This window comes from Mastomys coucha, unplaced genomic scaffold, assembly GCF_008632895.1.
Source record: "Mastomys coucha isolate ucsf_1 unplaced genomic scaffold, UCSF_Mcou_1 pScaffold21, whole genome shotgun sequence".
Classification (NCBI taxonomy): domain Eukaryota; kingdom Metazoa; phylum Chordata; class Mammalia; order Rodentia; family Muridae; genus Mastomys; species Mastomys coucha.
Genome location: NW_022196904.1, coordinates 129,515,609 through 129,540,143, shown reverse-complemented (window position 1 = coordinate 129,540,143; position 24,535 = coordinate 129,515,609). Strand labels below are relative to the sequence as shown.

The following is a 24,535-nucleotide window of genomic DNA, read 5'->3' as shown; positions in this document are numbered from 1 at the left end:
AAATCCTCACCTAACCCAATGAGATGGTAAAGGCCACTACTTAGCCTCTGAATCCCATCACAATTGCTGTAATGGAGATGCCATGTGAGAGAAAGCAATATGGCCTCCTCTAGTATAGGCTTGATCCATCTATTGCTACCCAGAAGCACAATGGCTTCAATGGCCCATAGGAGAGCTTGGTCTACCGTAATGACAATGAACTAAGCATAGTGATAGAGCATAGAGCTAGATCTATGGTAACAGTAATCCTGTTGTTGGCATGCTCCCCTGGGAAAGGTCACAAGGTGCTGTCCTGGAAATCTAATCACCAGTTTTCCCTGTCTACCTATACAAATCTTAGAGATGCTAAGGTGTACAGATACCAAAATTAACTAGAGGTAGAACTTTTGATTAATAGAGATGTCCATAAAATCATTTATTCACCAAGCTTGTCTTGACAGAACCTTTCTTTGATCTGTCAGCTCCTTGAGTTTTCAGAGTAAGTAGATGATGCTTTAACAATTCCTCCTGTTAGAACATGTCTCCTATAGCATGAATTCAGTCCAGTCTACTGCCATAGTACCCTCAATGCACTCGAACGTGTCTGGTCTCAGAAGCTAAAAAGATCAGGCCTGGTTAGAACTCAACGTGGGAGAACCTAAGTTGAGCAACAACATAATCAAGTAACTTAAGATTATTATGATGCAAGAAGATACCCAGAGGCCCACCCACTGTGTGGCCCATCCACATCAGCAGCCACTACAATGTATGTGGTGGAGAGATGGGAGAGAAAGAGAAGCAGAATGGTCTGAGCACTATGAGGAAAGGCAGAACTGGTAGTGAGGAAGAGTCTGATGTGCGTAGCCTGCCCTGCCATCTGAGGCCATGGTGAAGCCCATGTCTGGATCTGTGGTCATGCAGCAGCAGAGGGCTTAAATTGATATCAGTGACCCATACCAAAGGCCATGGTGATGTTCTTGATCTGGGCAGCAGCCTGGAATCTAGCCTGGGCAGCACAGTAAATCTGGCCCTGCTGGCAGACATACAGGTGAACTGACTTGGAGGATATGAACATGGAAGAGCTGAATCTCCCTCTTGCCTATCTGCTGTGCAGTGGTATGGGCAAAGGAAAGATGCCCTCCCAATCCCTGGCCCCTTGCCACATCTGACAGGCAGGAAAGCCGGCCCTGAGGTCATGAAAGCAGGAGAAATGGCACCACCCCTTCTTGAGTGAGCCAAGGAGGATGGTGCTGGAGAGCTGTCCCTGGTAGTGTGGACAGCCTAACTACCCAGATCCAGGGCTTTACGTTGGCCCACCCCAACATCTACCCCATCTATAAACTGCTGTTGGGGATTGGTTATACACATCCGTTACACAGGTTAACAACAGGATATCTGAGAGGAGTCCCAGAGAAAGTCCAGTATTGATAGTGTAACAGAAGCCAGAGGCCTCAAATGAGACCAATGACTCATTGCAATGAACATTAGTTTGGACAAAAGGCTATATATACTGTGTGACACATTGTGACACACTGCAGTTTCCATGAGGAAATTCTTTTTGTCTTGTTGATTTTTATTTTTTATTTTGTGTGTAGTGGTGTTGCAAGAGCAGAGGGCAGATACGAAGGGATGGGGAGGTAAGTTAGACTGAGATGAATGATGTGAAATTCACAAAATATCAATAAAAAGGTTTTTAAACGATGATTATATGTCATATACAGAAGAACAAAGAAAAAGTAAGTTTTCTTACTATGACAAATAATAAGAAAAAGAGCAACAACTTGTGAGTACTGAAAACACAGAAATTTCTAAACACAGAAGTTACCTTTAATATATGATGATGAAATAACCATATTAAATACAGTCAGAATATCTAAATTAACTACTACAAAGTTTTCAGTTTTTAGAATAAAGCATAACCTGACTCTATGATGAATACAAAAATATATTCTTTAAATATAGAGATAATAAAGAGCACCAAGAAAATACAATCTAACAGGTAGAGGTCTTTAAAAAGGAAACAAATAAATCTCTTAATAATATGCAGGAAAATACAATTAAATAGGTGAAGGAATTAAATAAAACTGTGCAAGATGTGAAGGTGGAAATAAAAGTAATAAAGAAAACATAAATTAAGGGAATCCTGGAGATGGAATATCTAGGGAAGTGAACACAAACAGCAAATGCAAGCATAACCAACCAAATACAGGAGATAGAAGTGAGAATCTCAGGCATAGAAAATACAATAGAAAAAAATACAATAGAAGAAATTATATATCAGTCAAAGAAAATGTTAAAGCTAAAAATTTCCTGACGCAAAACATAGAGGAAATCTGGCATACCATGAAAAGATCTAACCTAAGAACAGCATAAATAGAAGAAGGTGAAAAGTTTCAGTTCCAAGACCCAGAAAATACTTTCAACAAAATCATAGAAGAAAACTTTCCCAATATATAAAAAGAGATGTGTATAAACATATGAGAAGCTTATCGAACACTAATTAGACTGGACCCTAAAAGAAAATCCTCCTGCCACATGATAATCACAACACAAAAATCTACAGAACAAAGAAATAATATTAAAATCAGCAGGAGAAAAGGTCAAGTAACATACAAAGGCAGACCTATCAGAATTACATCTGACTTCTCAACAGAGACTCTAAAAGCTAGAAAGGCCTAGACAGATATCTTTCAACCTCTAAAAAAAAATTCACAGATGTCAACCTAGACTACTATACCCAGCAAAAATCTCTCAATCACCATAGATGGAGAAAACAAGATCTTTCAAGATAAATCCAAATTCAAACAATATCTAACCACAAATATAGCCCTACAGAAAATACTAGGAGGAAAACTCCAACCCAATGAAGATAACTACATCCAAGAAAACACAGGAAATAAGTAATGCCATACCAGCAAAAGCAAGGGAGGCACACACAAACATATACATGCTAACACCACTAATACAAATATAACAGGAAATAACAATCACTGGTCATTAATATCTCTCAATATCAATGGACTCAATTCCCCAATAAAAAGACACAGACTAATAGAATGTATGGGAAAACAAGATCTATCATTCTGCTGCATACAAGAAATACAGCTCATCAATGAAGGTAGACATTACCTCAGAGTTTTCCAAGAAAACAGACCTAAGAAGCAAGCTGGAGTAGCCATCCTACCATCTAATAAAATAGACTTTCAACTAAAACTAATCAAAACAGACAAGGAAGGTATTTCATACTCAGAGTAAAAATCTGCCAAGCTGATATCTCACTTTTGAACATCTATGCCCCAAGCACAAGATAATTTCCATATGTGCAAAAGAAACATTGCTAAAGCTTAAATCATACATCAAACTCCACACATTAATAGTGTGAAACTTCAACACCCCACTCTCACCAATTGATGGATCACCCAGACAAAGATTAAATAATGAAACTAACAGACATTATGAATGAAAATGGACCTAAGAGATATCTATAGAATATTTCACCCAAACAAATGAATATATCTCCTACTCAGGACCTCATAGAGCTTTCTCCAAAATTAATCATATAGTTGGTCACAGAGCAAGCCTCAACAGATACAAGAAAATTGAAATAACACCTTGTGTCTTATCAAACCACACAGTCATGGAATTGGAACAACTCTTTACACAATGATTTCTGGGTCATGGAAGAAATAAAGAAAGAAATTAAAGACTTTCTAGAACTCAATGAAAATGAAGGTACAACATACCCAAATTTATAGGACACAGTGAAAACAATGCTAAGAGGAAAGTTTATAGCACTAACTCCATAAAGAAATTAGAAAGTTCTTATACCAGCAATTTAAAACTATACCTGAAAGCTTTAGAAAAAGAAGCAAACACATCAAAGAGGAGTGGAAGTCAGAAAATAATTAAAATCAGCATTGAAATCAGTCAGTTAGAAACAAAGGAAACAATAAAAAGAATCAATGAAAATAAGAGCTGGTTCTTTGAGAAAATCAACAAGATAGACAAACCCTTAGCCACACTAACCAAAAGACAGAGAGACAATATCCAAATAAACAAAATCAGAAATGAAGAGAGACAGAACAACAGATACTGAAGAAATTCAAAGAATAATTAGATCTTACTTCAAAAGCCTATATTCCACAAAACTGGAAAATCTCAATAAAATGGACAATTTTCTAGACAGATAAACACTTATCCAAGCTAAATCAAGATCAGCCAAACCATTTAAACAGCACTATAATCCCTAAAGAAATAGATAGAGCCATTAAAGTTCTCCCAACTAAGCAAAATACCCATGGAAGGAGTTACAGAGACAAAGTGTGGAGCAGAGATTGAAGAAATGATAATCCAGAGACTGCCCCACCTGGAGATCCATCCCCTATACAATCAACAAACCCAGACACTATTGTGGATGCCAATAAGTGCTTGCTGACAGGAGCCTGATATAGCTGTCTCCTGAGAGGCTCTGCCAGTGCCTGACAAATACAGAAGTGGATGCTCTCAGCCATCCATTGGACTGAGCACAGGGTCAACAATGAAGGAGCTAGAGAAAGGACCCAAGGAGCTGAAGGGATTTGCAGCCCCATAGGAGGAACAACAATATGAACTAATCAGTATCCCCAGAGCTCCCAAGGACTAAACCACCAACCAAAGAGTACCCACGGTGGGACTCATGGCTCCAGCTGCATATGTAGCAGAGGATGACCTAGTCAGCCATCAAGAGAGGAAAGACCCTTGGTTCTGTGAAGGCTCTATGCCTAGTGTAGGGGAATTCCATGGTCAGGAGGCAGGAGAGGGTGGGTTGGTGAGCAGGGAAGGGCAGAGGGAGTAGGGAGTTTTTCAGAGGGGAAATCAGGAAAGGGGAGAATATCTGAAATGTAAATAAAGAAAACATCTAATAAAAAATAAATTAAAAGTTCTCCAAACCAAAAAAAGCCCAGAGCCAGATGGTTTTAGTACAGAATTCTACAAGACTTTCCAAAAAGAGCTAATACCAATAACTCTTCAAATTATTCCACAAAACAGAAACAGAAGGAAAACTACCAAACTCTGTCTATGAGGCCATAATCAGCCTGTTACCTAAATCACATAAAGATTCAACAAAGAAAGAGAACTTCAGATCAATTTCTCTTATGAACATTGATGCAAAAATATTTAATAAAATACTTGCAAACCAAATCCAGGAACACATCAAACACATCATCTCTCATGATCAAGTAGGCTTCATCCCAGGGATGCAGGGATGGTTCAATACATGAAAATCCATCAATGTAATCCACCATATAAACAAACTGAGAAAAAAAATCACATAATTATCTCAATAAAAGCTGAAAAAGCCTTTGATAAAATCCAACATCCCTTCATGTTAAAGGTATTAGAGAAATCAAGGATATAGGGCACTTACCTAAACATAATCAAAGCAATACACAACAAGCCAATGTCCAGCAAACTAAGTAGAGACAAACTTAAAGCATTGCCACTAAAATCAGAGACAAGATAAGGCTGTGCACTCTTTCCCTGTATATTCAATATAGTACTTGAAGTTCTAGTCAGAGCAATAAGACAACTAAAAGAGATCAAAGGGGTACAAATTGCAATGAAATAAGTCAAAGTATCACTATTTGCAGATGATAATAAAAGTATATACAAACACCCCCCCCCAAAAAAAATTCCCAGAGAATTCCTACAGCTGATGAACACCTTCAGCAAAGTGGCTAGATACAAAAACAACTCAGTAGTCTTCCTTTATACAAATGATAAACAGGCCAAGAAAGAAAGTAGGGAAGCAACACCCTTTATAATAGCCACGAATAATATAAAAGATCTGGATGTAATTGTAACCAAGCAAATCAAAGATCTGAATGACAAGAACTTCAAGTACCAGAAGAAAGAAATTGAAGAAGTTATCAGAAGATAGATAGGTAGAAACATAATAAAAATGGCCATCTTACCAAAAGCAACCTACAGATTCAGTGCAATCCCCATCAAAATTCCAATACAATTCTTTATAGACCTCAAAAGAGCAATTTTCAACTTCATATGAAAACAAACAAACAAACAAACAGGATAGCCAAAACAATCTTAAACAATAAAAGAACCTGGGGAGGAATCACCATTCCTGACCTCAAGCTGTACTACAGAGCAATAGTGATAAAAACTGCATGGTATTGGTACAGAAATGAACACATTTATAAATGGAATTAAACCAAAAACTCAGAAATAAACCCACATACCTATGGAGACTTAATTTTTCATAAAGAAGACAAAACCATACAATGGAAAAATTAAAGCATCTTCAATAAATGGTGCTGGAGTAACTAGATATCTACATGTAGAAGAATGCAAATAGATCCATAATTACATTCCTGCACAAAACTCAAATCCAAGTAGATCAATGACCTGAACATAAAACTGGATACACTAAAACTCATAGAATAGAGAGTGGGAAATACCCTTAAATGCATTGGTAGAGGAGCAATTTCCTGAACAGAACACCAATGGCTCAGGCTCTAAGATCAACAGTTAGTAAATGGGACCTCATGAGATGCAAAGCTTCTGTAAGGCTAAAGGCACTAGCAATAGGACAAAATGGCAATCTTTACCAACCCTACATCTGACAGAGGGCTAATATCAAAACAACTAGAAAGGTGTTTACCAAACCTGTTAACAGAAGATTTGCTCAACTTATTCTAGTTCCCTTACATCCACTACCTTCCAAATTTGTTAAGAGTAAGAGAGGACAAGGTGGCTTTGGATCCTGTGATGTATACTGGATTTAATCTATTACTAATAAGATAACTAACTTTAAATTACTTATTGAAGAACAAAGCTTTGAAGGATTAATAGACACTGGAGCTGATGTACTCACTCGCCTGCAAGGGATTGGTTATTCCAATGATCCTAAACAAAATTCAAACTTTAGGTTTATGAAAGGTTAATGAAATTAGGGACTTATGAAGGCATTACAACTTGGCTTACCTACTCCAGCTGCTGTTCCAAAATATAGATATAAAATTACTATATTTTCAAAAGATTGTTTTTACACTATTCCTTTGCATCTCAATGGTTGTAATAGTTTTACATTTAGTGAGGTTGCTTGTAATTTTAAAGAACCCACAAAATGATATCATTGGAAAGTTTTGCCTCAAGGAATGGCTAATAGCCTTGCATTATGTAAAAAAAGTTGTCTCTGCTTCAGTACAAGAAGTTAAGAGTTTGGATCTTTCGGTGTATATTATTCATTATATGGATATTTTATTAGCTGATCCCTCTGAAGAAGTTTTACTACAAGCCTTTGCTCTTCTTATACAAGAAGCTGTAAAATTTTGGGGTAGTTGCTCCAGAAAAGATTCAAAGGCAATATCTTTTTCAATATTTGGGGCTTCAGTTATATCCTAAACAAATTGTTGCACAAAGAGTTTAAATAAGAAAATAAGAAATAGTTTGTTTTAATGATTTTCAAATGCTTCTAGGAGATGTTAATTGACTAAGACCTCACTTTAAGCTCACCACAGGAGGACTTAAGCCTTTGCTTGATATTCTCAAGGGGGATGTAAATTACCTGGTGGGAGACAAATAGCTTTGCAGAAAGTAGAGGAAGCTATTAGCCAACCACAGATACATTATATAGACTATGATCAATTGTTGGCTGCTTACATTATTGCTACTCATGGACCCACAGCAATTCTTTGGCAAAAGAGACCATTAATGTGGATTCATCTTTCTTCATCTCCAAGTAAAATTTGAACACCCTATTATGAAGCTGTGGCTGTGTTAATACAGAATTGTATAATAGAATCATGAAAGTATTTTAGAAAGAATGTCTTAAGAACCTGATGAAACAATTATTCCTTATTTCAAAGAGCAATTAAATTGGTTATTGCAGAATACTGATATTTGGCCTTTTGCATGGTAAATATTTTAGGCAAATTTAATAATCATTATCCAAAAGACAAGTTGATAGAATTTGCCTCTATACATGCTTCTATATTTCCTGTAAATTTACACAAGCAGCCAATAAGGAATGTTTTTACTGTATTTATAAACAGCTCATCTAATGGGAGAGAACCATATGTGATTGGATCATATGTTTATTCTCTCAAGTTTATGTGCTATAGCCACTGTTTTTGAAATGTTGAAAAATCAAGCTTTTAATTTGCATACTGACAGCCAATATATAGCTCATGGTTTACAATGGTTTATTTGAAATTGTTCCTTTTTTAGATACTGCTAATTCTCAAACTTTACAGTTATTTATACAAATCCAGTTTAATTTAGAAAAAATGTACTGTTCATTAACTTTATAGGACATTTGAGAGCTCACACTGGATTGCCTGGATTGCCCCTTAGGGCAATGCCACAGTAGATTTGTATACCAGGCAGACTATAGACCTTACACAGGAACAATTGGCCATACAATCTCATTCTTTACATCATCAAAATAGTAATAGTTTGAGACAATAATTTGGTATTTTTAGAGAATGTGCATGCCAAATTGTAAAGACTTGTTCTCAATGTCCTCAATTTCTTCATGTACCACATAATGGTGTTAATCCTCGAGAACTTATACCTAATCAGTTACTACAAATGGCTGGTATTCATATTTCTGATTTTGAAAAATTGAAATTTGTACATGTGACTTGACACCATTTCAGGCTTTCTAATTGCAACTTCTTTAACAGGAGAAACAATTAAAAATGTAATTAATCATTGCCTACATTGTTTTTCTATTCTTGGTATTCCAAATCAGATTAAACCAGATAATGGAACTGGCTATTACAATCAAGCACTTGAGATATTATGTAGATAGTTCAATATTACCCATATTATTGGGATTCCTTATTATCCTAAAGGACAAGGTATTGTGGAACAGGCACATGGAACTTTAAAGCAATATCTTCATAAAAAACAAAAAGGGGGAATTATATCTCCATATACCACAAAATTATTTAAATAATGCTTTTTACTTTTTAAAATTTTTAAATTTGGAGGCCAAGTAACTCTCTGCTGAGTGTCTACACCCTACAACTAGGCATACTTATGCGTAGGTGAAATGGTAGGATCTATTGACTGACATATGGCATGATCCTGATCAGGTATTTAATATGGGGAAGAGAGCATGTTTGTGTTTTTTTTCTGCAGGATGCTGCAGGGGCGTACTAGCTGCCAGAGTGATTAGTGTGACATGCTGATGCTGGGACAAAGAATGATGCTGACCTGTGAGCTTGCTGAGCTCCCTGACAATGGTGACAGGAAAGTCTTATTGGGCATATATTCTTGAACCACTTTTGCTTGCCTATATCCCAGATTGGATAAGCTGCCTTGCTTCAAGCTTTTAAAACTTGTGGGATAAAGAACATGGAGACTGTGGAAACTGACTTAGAAAAGTTAATCAAAAAGAGAAGTTATAATGATTCTTCTCTTTCCTTTAATGTGACAAGTTATTATGACTCAGTCATGGACTGGTCTAGAAATCAGTGCAATATTGGAAAAAAGCAAATGACAGTCTTCATTTGGAAGGCTGATTGTGGACATTTTCAGAGACATATTTGGAGTTAGTTACAGTTCTTTATGAAGTTACATTTGCAGTGGATAAAACTGGAGAGAATCTGGATTTTGAACAAGTGTTAGTGCATGTCTTTAAGTTCCTAATCTTTTATTCCTTTAATGGGGAGGACTATGTACAGCCCTCCATAAAGAATGTTACTTTTACATCAATCATTCAGGAATAGTAATGAATTCTATGGCTAAAGTTCAAGAAGGACTAGCCAAAAGTAAAAGAGAAAAAGGACAGAATCAGGGTGGTTTGAATCCTGATTCTCTACTTCCTCATGGCTTACAACTTTAATTTCTACACTGCTTGGACCACGAATTATAATTTTGTTGCTTTTAACTTTTGGACCTTGTATTTTAAGCAGATTGGTTGCCTTCACACAGGATTTCTTTCAGCAAGCTCAGCAATTCACCATGGCAGTTATTCATTGCTATGAAGAAATACATTGAGTGAATAAACATATGTCCTTCATGACTTTAGTCTGAATGGGAAAGAGTATGCTATATAAGGCTGGTAGTCAGAGATGGGTAAGAGTGTTTTTGAGCTCTTATCGACCTAAGACTGAGACATATATCAAAAACCTATGTGTCCTCCACGACGAGTAAGAAGGAGCAATATAGGCACCTATCTAAGACAGGCATAGTTGCCTGGCCATTTTATACCCTTGATGGAATTATGGAAAATAAGTAATTCTCATTCCCCCATGCAGTTCATCTTTAAAAGAACAAAAAAGAGGGGAATTGTGCCCTTCCCCCAGCCGTGAGCAGGGTAGACAGACCTTGAGTGCTTGTCACAATGGTTTTACCCTCCTTGCTGCATTTGCAATTTCCTACAAGAATAGACAGTCTGCTGAGCTTGCTTTGCAACACAATCCAGCTGAAACAAAGGATGGGTCTGTGGGCTTTCCCTATATAAACACAGTGCTGAATATTAAACTTTGACCCTTGATCAGAAACTTTGCCTTGACTTTATCCTTCTCTTATACCCAACCCTTTTCATTTCAAGACCCCCCCTTTTAGGTAGACCCAGTTCTCCATGCCCTCTGGATGGCTACAGACCTGGGAGGTGAAAGACTCTCTGGACTCAAAGGGAGGGACCTTAGATGAAATGGGAAAAATAACTGGGGAAGGGAAGAAGGAACTTGTGGTGTCTACCTACAGTAGAAAGATAAGAAAAACCTCTGACCCAGAATTGTCCTGTGTAAAAGAACTGCAGGGACAAAAATGAAGAAGAGACTGAGGGAAAGAAGGTGTTGTGACCAGCCCAACTTGGGATCCATCTCAAGGGGAGGCTCCCAGGCCTGACACTATTATTGATGGTATGGTGTGCTTACAGAGAGGAGCCTAGCATAGCTGTCCTCTGAGAGACCCAACAAGCAGCTGACTGAGATAGATGCAGATACAGTGACTTATACCCAATCATTGGACTGAAGGTGGGGACTCTTGTGGTTAAATTAGGGAAAGGCTAGAAAAAGCTGAGGAGGAGGGCAAACAAATAAAAAGACCAGCAGCCTCAACTAACCTGGACCTCTGAGATCTCTCAGACACTGAACCACCAACCAGGCTGCATAAACTACCTGGTCCAAGGTCCCTTTCACATACACAGAGAAAAATGGAAAAATGGACTTGTCTCGAAAAATGGAAAAAAAATACTGATATAATTTTAGGAATTTTTATAGGATCATCATAAAGAATTGAGAAGTCAGCTATTTATCTATATAGCATCACTACAAGATAGTACATCTTTGTAGATCCGCGGAAATCTGCTCAAAAGGGTGGGATAACACCTAGTAGTTGTCATATATGTTTAATAACAGGACAAGCATATTAATAGCAGTAATCTTCCCTAAAATGATTTTTCTCCTTGTCTATCAGAGCAAATCTGTTTTGGATTATTATAATCTGAGGCAGACCATCTCAGAAAAATCACCTATTAGTTATTAGCTTGTTGGCTCCTAACAGTTAAGATAAAAACTCAAGTATTAGCACATGCTGGCCAGGATGTGGAGCACGGAGAACACTCCTCCATTGCTGGTGTGTAATGGTTTGCATATGTTCAGCCAAGGGCCTGGCACTATTAGAAGGTGTGGCCCTGTTGGAGTAGGAGTGTCACTGTGGGTGTGGGCTATAAGACTCTCATCCTAGCTGCCTAGAAGTCAGTATTCTGCTAGCAGCCATCAGATGAACATGTAGAACTTTCAGTTCCTCCTGCATCATGCATGCCTGAATGCTGCCATGCTTCCTGCCTTGACAATTATGGAATGAACCTCTGAACCTGTAAACCAGCCCATTTATAAGAATTGCCTTGGTCATGGTATTTGTTCACAACAGTAAAACCCTAACTAGGACATGGTGGGAGTGTAAATTTCTACACACTTTGATAAGCAATTTGGTATTTTCTCAGAAAGTTAGGAATAGTTCTACCTTATGGCAAAGCCATACCACTCCTGGGCATATACCCAAAAGATGCTTCACCATCTCACAAAACTCTTGTTTAACTATGTTCATAGCAGTTTTATTCATAACAGCCAGAAACTGGGAATAATCTAGATGTCCCTCAACTGAAGAATGGATAAAGAAAATTTGGTAAATCTACACAATGGAATACTATTCAGCTATGAAAAACAAAGACATCATAAATTCTGAAGGCAAATGGATGGACCAGGAGAATGAATGGACACATAGGAAGACCAAAGTTGTCAACTAGGAGCTCCCAGAGACTAAGCCACCAACCAAAGAGTATACATGGGCTGGTCCAAGGCCCTTGGCACAGATATAGCAGAGAACTGACTGCCTTATTGCACCCCAGTGAAAGAGGATTTGCCTAATCCTGTAGAGACTTGATGCCCCAGAGAAGGGGGATGCACAGGAGGGGCACCCTCTCAGAGTAAAAGAGGAGGGGAGGTAAGGTAAAGGATTTTGGAGCAGGGGACTGGAGGGGCAGCATTTAGGATGTAAATAAATTAAAAAAAATTAATGTAATTAGGCTGAAAGTAAAATAATGAAAAAATACATCATACCAACAGTCAAATGAAAGCTGGAGCAGCTAAGTGTTTTATTATCAGACAGTCTTAATCTCAGAGCAGAAGTTAATAGCATGAATAAAGGAAATTATTTATTGATAAAAGGGGTCACACAGAGTTAGAAACAGTCAGTGTGATAGAAGAACCCAAAAACATGTCTTCCCTAGCAACAGAACTATTAGACACAGGAAGAAAAACTGATATAAGTCCAAGGCAACGTAAACTGGTTTATTACAGTGGAGTATATCAGTCCTCTCAATAATGAACAGAACAAGATGGTCATCAGCACGGACTAACTGCCTCCAGAAACTGAGACCTCCATCCTTCACGAGCACTAACTCAATGATGACAGGACACAGGGTCTTTTGAGGACCCTTGGAACATATGTGTATGCATATATATGGTCAGTGAGAAATGAAAACCAGACCAGGATGGAGGGGTCTGAGCAAGACTGGGGATGAGACAAGTTTGCTACCCCTATCAAAAACCGAATATAATGGCAGTTGCCCAGGAAAAATACAATTGTAGTTGTCAGGATACAATGTCTGGAAGCTCTACAACGTATGCAATATTAATGTCTCAGAGTAATTGTCCTGTCAACCTTCTACATGCTTTACTGACTTCTAGGGAACACAACTTGAATGCTTCACTTTCCCAAGGAATGCCTCAGTTTCTCGGGAACTGAAAGGCCCAGGGTTCTCCAGGAGCAACTGACTCTAAGGAAGCTAGACCAACAGTGCCAACTGGGAAATGCCTAAATATTTAGAATTTAAGGAATGCCTTCCTAAGTAACAAATCAAAGAAATCAACAGGGGTGTTAATGACCAGAGGGGCAGAACAATGTATGAAGCAGTAATTGGGGTAGTTTGTAGGGCTGCACCTCTGCAGTAAAGAACAACAGTGCAGGCCATCCCCAATGCCAGTGTCACTCCTAGAGCAGGAGGGAGCATCTCAGGAGCTGAGCAGGAGTTAGGAATGATTAAGCTCAAATTCTGAGCCTTTTTCTACCAATGAATGTAGGTGGTAGTAAAAGCCAGTAGAAATCCCATTCACTGTTGCTCAGAGTGTGAAGGGTAAAACCCAATAAAAGTTTTGCAGTTTGTTTGTTTGTTCCTGGGAGGGGAAACTGGGAAAAGAAAAATCATATGACATGTAAATAAAGAAAATATCTAATGAAAAATTAATAAAACATAACAAGAAAAAACAAAACAAAACAAAAAAACCTCAGCCTCAACACACCCTGAGACCCTGAGAAGCCATTCACAGTCACTTTCTGCAGAGAAAGAAAAGAACAGAAGAGGATTTGTATGATTATTTATGGAAGCTGAAAAATAAAGTGTGTTATAGCCATAAGATCTAGTGTTCACCAAAATAGAAAAGAACACAGTACTGGTTACACAGGAAAACAGGAATGAATCTTTAAATATTGTTACATGGCTGGAAAGATGACTCATCCTTTGAGAACACTTACTGTTCTTGCGGATGACCCGGGCTCTATTTGCCCACCCACATGTTGCCTCACAGCCATGTCACTTATTCCAGGGATCCAACACCCTCTCCTAACCTCCAAGGCCACCAGACATGCTTGTGGCAAACATACATACACCTAGTCAAAACATTCATACATATAAATAAAATTTAAAAATAAAAAGCACTGTGCTATGAACGAGCACACATGTCAGAATGTGTGATGTGTGATGCCATGTGTACAAAGTTCTATAACACACAAAACTGACCTGCAGCTGAAACATCAGGACAGCAATGACTACCAGTAAGGGCACTGGTGACTTCAGGCCCTGGGTGAAACATGCTACATTAAAGGCTACCATCTCCACTCTCTGCGGGGACTTACATTACATAGCTGTGTGCATTTGCTAAGACTCAGTAAATGATACCCTGACTCACCCATTTCACTGTCCAAATTTTTTCTTTAAGAACTCCAGGCCAGATGACCTCTGTCTCTAATATGTATATGAAACTATTTAAGGAAAAGTGCATTAATAATTGCAGCTTATTTTGAAATCAGTAAAATAGAAGGGCATGTGAATAAATAAATTAGAAGCTTCTGTCCAAACCAAGAAAAGACTGGCATCCTCTACTATGACAGCAAAGCATCCCTGCTGAAGAGAAACAGACGAGTCAACCCACACCTTCCTGGGCATTGCTGGTATAAGAAGTCTATAACTTGTCTCTCCCCTCTCAGAGGTGTGAGGACCATGGTGCCACCAGACACAGTTCTCAAGTCCAAACTAAGGGGAATTAGTCCAATATCAGGGTCTGGGTGATTTTCTCCAATGCATGATACCAAAAAGCTTTACATAAAAGATAGCTATCCAGGATATAAACACACAGCCTGTCTCAAACCTGGATGTCCACACTTCCAAAAGGAAATGTACAGTGACTCCTCCAAGGAGAGCACAGTACATGTACTTCTGCCATATAAATTATCTTTCTGATCCCTGCCATGACATCAGATTCTCAATCATGCATTCCAACTAGTTCATCGACGTCTGGATCAAGCCACACTGATGCCTTCTGGCTCCTCAGCAGACATAGGGAAAGACCTTCCTGAGGGCCACTTTGACATCCTTGTTCCTCAGAGAATAAATGACGGGGTTCAGGGTAGGGCTGACTGCTGTATACACTAAGGCAACCACCTTGCCATTCTCCAAGGAGGATCCAGAGCCAGGCTGCAAATAGGTATAGATGACAGTGGAGTAGTACAGGATGACCACCACCAGGTGGGCAGAGCAGGTGGAGAAGGCACGTTTCTTGCCCTCTGTGGAGCGTATGCGCAGGATGCTTGCAATGATGAAACTGTATGATATCATAGTGAACACAAAGTTGACCTCACCAAAGTAAACATCTGCGATGACAATCATGATGTTGTTGAGGGTGGTTGGGCTGCAAGACAGAAGCAGCAATGTTGGGACTTCACATAAAAAGTTACGAATTTGGTTGGGGCCACAGAAATTGAGTCGGGCCATCAGGCCAGTATGCACAGATGTGTTGGCTATGCCAATCACCCACACAAAGCCTGCAAGCAGGACACAGATGGGCCAGCTCATCAGCATGCCATAGTGCAGTGGGTGGCAGATGGCCACATAGCGGTCATAGGCCATGACAGTGAGCAGCAACAACTCAGCTGCCAAAGTCCAGGTCAGGAAGAAGAGTCATGCACCCCTTGTAAGAGATGTGGCTGCTCTTACCCACCAGACCCTCCAGAAGTTTGGGAAGAACAGTGGATGTACAGACGATGTCCAACAGGGCCAGGTTTGCAAGGAAGAAATACATGGGAGTGTGAAGGCTTGGGTTGAGGCTGATGGCTACGATGATGAGGGTGTTTCCTGCAAGAGCCAGGATGTAAAGAAGCAAGAAAAAGGCCAAGAAGAGAGCCTGGAGCCCAGGATCCCCAGAGAGTCCCTGCAGGACAAACTCTACCACAGTTGTGTTGTTGTTTATGGCCATTTGAGAGGGAGTCCTGGGAGTTACTGTGACACAGCTGGAAATGATCAAGGAGACACAGGGTGTGGGGCAGCCATCATTTCACACCGGGTCCAGGCAGTTGTGAGTAGGAGTGCTTCTCATGGGCACTGTTGCTGTAGAAATGATAACATCAACTCTCAACACAGTGTGACAGTGTGGGCATGAACTCTCCATTCTGAACACAGTAGATCCAGAACAGAGGGAACCCCTGCCTGTGATGGGCAGTATCTTCCTATAACCTCTATCTGATTTAACATAGATCATGCCCTGTGATATCCTGAGAACTGAAGCTCCTCTAAGCAAGTATCCTGGCCTGTTAAGGTACACCAAGGGGGAATCATTCCCCTAGAAATGAATTTTTGGACCTAGAGAGGATAAGCTTTATCAAGGGGTGGGCCAGGCTTCTCAGAGACAGGCAGAAAAACAGTTCTGAGGAGCATGTTTGGGGGATCTGGATTTGTTTAGAACATGGAGCTGTTATAGAGTGGCATGAAGGTGGTTCAGATGTGCCCAGCTTTGGGGGAATGAATATATTCCTTTTTTAAACACCACAACTGTCTATTCCTACATGGTGACTCTAAATCACTCCCTTGAGGATGATAAACCCAGTGAGGACAACAGGTATCACTCACTTCCATGGGAAGGCTTGTTCCTGCCAGAGAATGTATCAGGCTGTGCCAGGGCTGGAAACAATATGCAAGTCATGGACCTGGCTTCAAGCCAGCCCCAAATTTCTAGGCTATCACTCCTACCCAGCTTCAAATCTGTCTTCCCTTCACCTCATACACATATCATCCAGGACTCACTAAGAATATGGGCCTCTCAGGCAGAGAAGGATATGGACTGATCAGCATGCAGGCAAGGAGCTCTGCCCATTTCTACTGTCTGATGGGAGTGAGCAGAACCAGATTCATCCTGGAGACTCCATGAGTGGGATGTTGGCTACATGAAAACAAAGAACTCACATGGGGTATTGCTGAACAAGGAAGACATTCTTCTCCTGTGAGTGCACAGACCAAGGTCTTTCTCCTATAAGGTGAACTTGAGAGCAGGGCCAGAGCTTTTGAAAATCCCATTCCCTCACACTGAAGAGCTAAGCTATCCATAGAACCTTCAGGACCCATATTTATCCCAACAAAGCCAAGGGTGATCTGCCAGTATTCCATGTAGATAACCAATGGCTTCATAAGGAAGGCAGGGCTTCTCACCTGAACCCCCAAACCCCCTCTGATTACATCTCAGCCCCAGCACCTGTCTGCCTGTAACTCTTCAGGCCACAGGTAGCTCTGAGCCCTGAACTCTGTACCAGATCCACAAGAAACCATCATGCTTCTCTAGAAACTAAGATCTGCCTCAGAGCCAAGCCACAGGGCAAGATTTCTGTTTACACTGATCAACAGCCCAGATAGGTCATAGAGCAAACCTATAGAGCCCCACATTTAAAGTTGCAAACTGAAACTATGAAACAAGGTGATTCTGGTAAGAGTTGTTTTTTTTCATTTTTACACACTAAAATAGATAAGAGGAAAACCAAATCTCTTTAAGAGTCATCCCTCCCTCACAGAAGAAAAAAATAACAGGAAAGAAAGAAAGGGAGGGAGGGAGGGAAAGAAGGAGGAAGGAAGGAAGAGAGAGAGAAAGAAGAGAAAGAAAGGGAAAGAGAGAGAGAGAGAGAGGGAGAGAGAGAGAGAGAGAGAGGAGAAGATTGGTACCCATAAGTAAGATGTGAACAGAGCAAGGAGCAACTCACATGGAAAGAGAAACTGTCCATGGATGCTCATCTAAACCCAAGATGTCTACATGTCCCGAAGAACATACATTGTAGCCACAAAGGGTTTAATGTAAGGATGACCCCCTGGGATGGACTCTGAGATTGCTTGGGAGTGGCCCTCAGAGAGCAATTACCTACAGTGAGGTAAACAGGAGTCCCTATGGGCCACAGTTGCCAAGCCGTAAGGATGAAGAAAGCAGATGCCTGAGGTCATGTGCACAGCTCTAGGACACTGACACCTATGGTGATTTCCTTCCTGGAGATGCCCTCAAGACAGCTTGGCTGAGAGTCATGTACCATTGACCCCTACAAGAAGATGCATTTCTTGTTACAAACTGTCCCTCAACATAGACTATGGGTTTTCCTCACCTCATTTTATCATTACATCATTAGATCACTACATCATGTTGGTGTGACATAGTCTTATCAATAAACCAACACCAACAGGTTAGTTTATCACTATGTGGTGACAGAAAGAGTGGGACACTCTCATGCATTGCCTAGGGAATACATAGTCATTGTGGTAGATCACAGTTGAAGTTGACCCTGAAGGGATATAACTTTTCATTGAATTTTCAAATCTTCCCATGAGGAGAGATTGTGTGGAGACTGTGGAGATGAGATTCAACAAGAGTGTACAGGACAAGAGCTCCACCATGTTCTGTGGCATGAGCCTTTAGCAGCAGATTGGCTTCCCTACATAGCCAGAAGATGCCCCACAGGAGTGAACCATCTCTTGTATTCACAGAACAATGCAGAAAGTAACTCATTCAGTCACTGCAGAAACTAAAGGAGCTGAAATAATCCAAACTTCACAAACTGAATGACCACGGGCCATCTTAAGTTCCAAATCCTCCAGAGTCCTTGAACTCTGTCAATATACACATTCTCAATCTCTCCCAAAATATCACCCACTTAACATAACAACAAACACAACACTTGTAGCACAACTCAAGATTTGAACAATTTCTAGAGCACATTAAGATAAGAGATTCAATTACATTTGATCTTTCTAGTCAATTTCCCATAAAAAGACTAATCTGAGTTATAAAACGAATAAGTAATTAAAGGCTGTAACACTGGTTTAAGGATAATGCATAGTCCAAAATAAGTCACCATGTTTATAGCATATAAGCCACAAAAATGGGGCTAATACTTCAGGGAAAACTGATGGTCACCTGCCCCTCACTGACGAGGAGCAGCAGTCATCCACAGAGCAGGGATACCCAGACAGCCCAGCAATGAGATGTGCTAGTGTGGCCATGGACCTAACAACTGCCCATGGGCCTGTGAGGACTCTGCCTTCTGCCTGTGAAAATAATGTGGTTTGGCTGCTGTAATGGCCACATGCAGTGAAGCCCATTTACAGCTAGAAGCTAATCAACAGGGAGAGACTATAGGGTCAAGAACTTGAATGACGTGGACAGCCCTGCAACTGGCTTGTACTGCTCCTTCAAGTAGCCACCCTACCACTACCACTTCATCTCAGGAATGACAGCATAGAATACAAGAGACTTTGACTCCTCAAGGTCAGAAGGCACAGTGAGCTACATTTTTTTTTTTCATTTTTATTTAGGAAACAACTGTAGGACTATCTCCTACCCAAGCCCAAATAGGAAAGAGGGCTCAGGACAGGAAAGCTAGGCGGAGCTGGCCATGGAGGCTGTATGAAAGCAAGTCTGAGGACATTTGATGGGCTCTTGCATGACACACAACAACATGTCCCTATCCATAACACACCTAGTGCATTATAAAGTAGGAGCCCCTGCTCATCATCCCTCTGGATCATAGGAATATGCATATTCATCATGGTTAGGTAGGCATGTCTGGGGTACATCTAAAGAGAATAGTACTTGGCATATCTCAGTGGCTGCCTTCTCATGAGAATTAAATTAGAACTAATTTGAAGATGACCTTGGGCCCTCGTTGTTCAGTAGGATGGGATGGTCAGGCTTTGGCTCATTCCTTTGCTTGTGGTTACAGAAGCTCCACTTGTTAATGTCCTGGAGTTGCTGAGGAGCTGCTGCACATGGGGCTGTTCAGTGCCAGGTTTCAGTCACTGGGGGCCAATTTGCTCCCTTTGTAGTGGTGTTGTCTCTTCCAGAAGTTTGGAGATAAAGAACTCCTGGCACCACATTTAGTTATGATCTCTGAAGACAAATTTTTCAATAGTTTCACACACCTATAAAGATCCAAAGTTACATGAGCTAGGCTCACTCACTCCTTAAGCTCCAGAAGGGTGGACATCAGATCTGGACCACAATCACTCATGAAAAGTAGAAAGGCAACCCCATACCCATGCATGGCTGTCTCCAGAGCCCATCCTATTTTACAATTTACTGGATCATCCAAAGCTTGCCATCCTATGCAGGGATACTCATTTTGTGCCACTCCAATAGTGTATCAACATGAATTACTTTCATTCGGTTGGTTGGACCCAATCCTGGGCTTCTGCCCACAGGATCCCTCTCCAGGGAAGGCTTGTTTTTCCCTCTGGGTCTAGCCTCCACTCAGCCCCAGATTCTCTCTGTGATTGCAGTTGTGGACTTGTTTTTGTGTTTGACTTCCTTTTATCGAGGCACACTCTTACTATGAAGTTCTAGTCATAGGATTATTCTTGTGCCCCATGGTACCTGATTTATCCATAAGTTTGTATTTGCTGGAAGCTAGGGAAAATATTAACAAAGACATCACAAGAGTAAATATGTTACAAAACCACCAGCTTCCATGCAATATGTGTTTGGCTCACACAACCATTTCATAATACTAAATACTTCATTTCAGTTATGGCTTCCCACCTATGAACTGTGCTAGCTTTACTATCTTTTCCTCCCTCGGCTGAGCATCCAGCAAGTGCATCCAGTTTATATCAAAATAAATCTAATCCTCCCTCTTTAATTAGTATCACTGAGGCCAACAGTTTCTGATAGAGCTTTCTGGGAAACAAAGACCCACATGTCACTTCAAGGAAGCCATTTAAAGGCTAGGAGTGTCAATTGCAACCTTGGAACCTAGAGGAAGCAGGTCTTTCCTGGCTAGGGATCAGGCAAGGGTAGATGGTGTGTTGATTTGAAAAACAAATGACTCCCATAAGCTCAGGTATTTGAAATTGACTGCCAGGTGATACCACTCTTTGGGGAGGTTTGGAATGTGTGACCTTGCTGGTGGGAGAACATCATCAAAGGTGAGCTCTGGTGTCTTACATCTTTTCCATGCCTCCAGTTATCTCTCTTTGCTTTGTGTTCATGATTGATGTTGTAATCTCTTAGCTTCCTGCTCCAGCCACCATGCCTGCCCTTTGCTGCTACACATCAAGGATATATGGACTCTTCTCCTTTTGGAACTGTCACCCCAGAGAGACTCTGCTATGAACTCCCTTTGTCATGGTGTCTTATCACAATGACAGAGAAGTAACTAAATCAGATGGGGAGAATGCTCACCACTGGAGAATGGAGCAACAGTGACATATGCATCACTTGATAGAAAACCAGACCTCAGCAATGTTTCCCATTGGCTCACCTTGCCTCCATGGAACACAGTAGTGTTCCCCACTGGCTCTGCCTTACCCATGAACCCTGTTACTGTAGCTTTTCTCATCTGTCATATCTGCAAACATTTCCCTTCACAATGCAGGACATGCCTCCTGTCAGTTCAGGAGTTTTGCTGCCCAGTAACCATTAAGTAATAGACTCAGAGTCACCACTCCCTACACTAACACAAGTCATTCTTACTCTGAGCCATAGTGGGCTGACATCATTGCAATTTCCTCCTAGATTGAAACATTCCATCTTGAATGAATTCCATCTTTGATTAAACTTTCAGCTTAAGCCAGAAAGTGAAATCAAAGAAACAAACAAAGTCAAAATAGCTTCATTAAGTCCCTAAAACTAATCAGATTTACTATGTCCCTCCTATTCAAGAATAAATAGAACAGTCTGCTGAAAGTCACCTTTGGACCAGGCAAGATGCAAGAAGACTCTGAGACAAGACCAGATGTCTGGAAGAAGAAGAAGGAGAAGAAGAAGAAGAAGAAGAAGAAGAAGAAGAAGAAGAAGAAGAAGAAGAAGAAGAAGAAGAAGAAGAAGAAGAAGAAGAAGCAAGTCCAGCTTCCTAAGATAGGTTTAGACTAATTGAGCCACTTGAAAAGAACTCTCTACAACTCCCTGTGTTGCCTGCAGACTGGGCAGTGTACTCCAGGTTCCCAAATTTTGTGAACTGTCACCCAAGATGCAATTGCCTTTGGTGATGCAGCCTTTGAATAATTTCTACCTCCTGTAAGTTATCCTCCCTCCACATTCCTGTAAGTAACCCTTCCTCCACATTCTTGTAAGTTACTCCTCCTACATATCATGATAACTAGCCCAGTGAAATACACAGGCCACAAAAGCTGAGAAGCAGCCTCCTGTTGATAGGAGAGGGAACTGTGGTCACTAAGGTTGAAGCTATCTGGACTATATGTACACTGGGCTCTTGTCTCTTCCCACTCCAGACTCTGCCAATTGAGGCGTGATGAAAGCTAAGTCCCTGAGTGTGATTTCTGAATCCGAAGCTAAGGCCAGGCTGAAGGTGACAGAGGACAAGACCTTCCAATGTGGAGTGACACATGAAGGGCATGCAGTATAACTAGATGACTCTAATCAAGCTTTCATTTGCAGCATGAAAAGACATTTCAGGTTCCTGAATTTGATGTATTTCCAGAGAAGAATGTTCTAAAACAGAAAATAGTCCTGGATATACATTTACAGGACTTCAAAACACCCTATACACCACCTCCATCACTCCATCCCACAGTGCTCTAGAGGAGTATGGATGACTATGCTGTGGTGGCTCTGTTCCCAGCAAACCAAGCTCAATGCAGTAATGGCATAGCCTGGGCTGGCACCCTGGGAACCTCCTCCTAAGGTCAATCTTATCTTTGTTTCCAAAGGGTCTCTTGTGATGAACACTAGACACTGAGTTCATTTTCCCTTGGCCATCTATGGCTGGCCATGGGACCCATCATTATGGTTCATTTCCCCAGTGAGACTCACAAGGAGAAAACAAATTCTTCATTTGAAAGTGGCTATCAATTGAACAGTTTCTGTGTTAGGGATGGGAGCTTGTGTTCACTTCTCCTTTCAGCTCTAGGACTGCATCTGGTGCAAACCCATGCAGGGCCTGTGCATGCTGTCTCAGTCTCCATGACTTTGCATGTGTTCCAGCCCTGTTGTATCTAGAAGGCCTTGATGCCTCGGTGGCCTCCATCCCCTCTGGCTCTTACACTCTTGCCACCTCCTCTCCCAAAGAGTTCCCTGAGCTCTGAGGAAAGGGATTTGATGGAGACATTCTTTTCAGAGCTGGGTGGTCTAAGATCTCTTTCTCTGTATATTGTCTGGCTGTGGGTCCCATCTGCTAAAAGAGGAAGCTTCTCCGATGATGGCTGGGCAGGGCACTGATCTGAGAATAGTACCACATTGTAAGGAGTCATTTATAGCTAAGTTCCTTTAGTAGAACAGTAGTATTTTATTTTCCCCTCAGTCCCTGCCTTTCTAGTGTCAGGTTCTCAGCCACCCAAGCAGCACTGAGTAAGGGTTTCATCTCACAGAGTAGGCCTTAAAGCTGTTATTGGCTGGTTATTCCCACAAGCCTTGCGCCACTATTGCTTTTGCAGGCAGGTCACTCTTGAAGACCAAAGTGTTTGTAGCTGGGCTGGTGTTTACCTTTCTCCTTTGGTAGTGTGAAGTCTATCTTCTAACACCATGAATACTAGTCCATAGGGGTTAAGGATTTAGGTAGGACACATATCAGTCATGCCTGTCGTGGTGGTTTAAATAAGAATGGCACTGATAGGCTCAGGTATTTGAGTGCTTAGTCATCTGAGAGTGGCACTATATGAGAAGGATAAGAAGGTATGGCTTTGTTGATGGAAGTGTCTCACAGGAGTGGGCTTAGAGGTTAAAATGTCTATTACCTTGAAGTGGAGGGCATGGGAGGGGTCAAGTGTGGGTAGCTAAGCATGGCTGGATGTGGTCCTTTTTTTCCAATTAAAAACATTAAAAAAAAATGAATCTGCGAGTAAATCTATTGATATATAAGTGAATGTACCTGCTAAAGCCAGCACACAGTTGCTGAAGGTGAAATGTGGGCAGTGCATATAGGGTGATTTCTACAAAACACTTCAGCACTGTTATATGCTTGGATTTCCACAATCAAAATTGGAGGGCAAAAAGTCAACAGAAAATTCTAATACATTTGAAAAGCTTAAAGTAAGGATCAACAATCCAAGAGTCAGGAAACTATCTTAGTGGGGTTTTAAAAATATTTAGAACTTAATAATAACATAATGCTGCCTATCAGAACATGCAGGATTCTGTGAAAATAGAGCAGAGTACAGCTCACTGCTTAGACACTATTATGAAAGTAACTGCTAAAGAAACTGATTAGGCTAAAATTTTAATTAAAATTCAATTTAATTAAAATTTAACTTTAATTAAAAATGAATTGAAAGTTTCATTTTTTTCCTGTTGTTGTATGAAGCTGGAAATTGTCCTTTTGATTTCTGTGAAGAATTGTTTTGAAATTTCAATGGGGATTGCATTGAAATTGAAAACTGCCTTTCCTGGGAAGGCCACACTATATTAATATTAAAAGCCACAATTACTATGATACCTAAACCACACAATGAAGCAACAAAAAAAAAAAAAAAGAGAATTTCAGATCAATTTCTCTTATGAATATTTTT

At 40.5% G+C, this 24,535-nt stretch overlaps 1 pseudogene; it reads right to left on the bottom strand.

The window, feature by feature from the left end:
- Positions 1–9,536: 9,536 nt before the first annotated feature.
- LOC116101373 lies at positions 9,537–18,472 on the bottom strand (annotated as a pseudogene).
- Between the last annotated feature and the right edge of the window lie 6,063 nt (positions 18,473–24,535).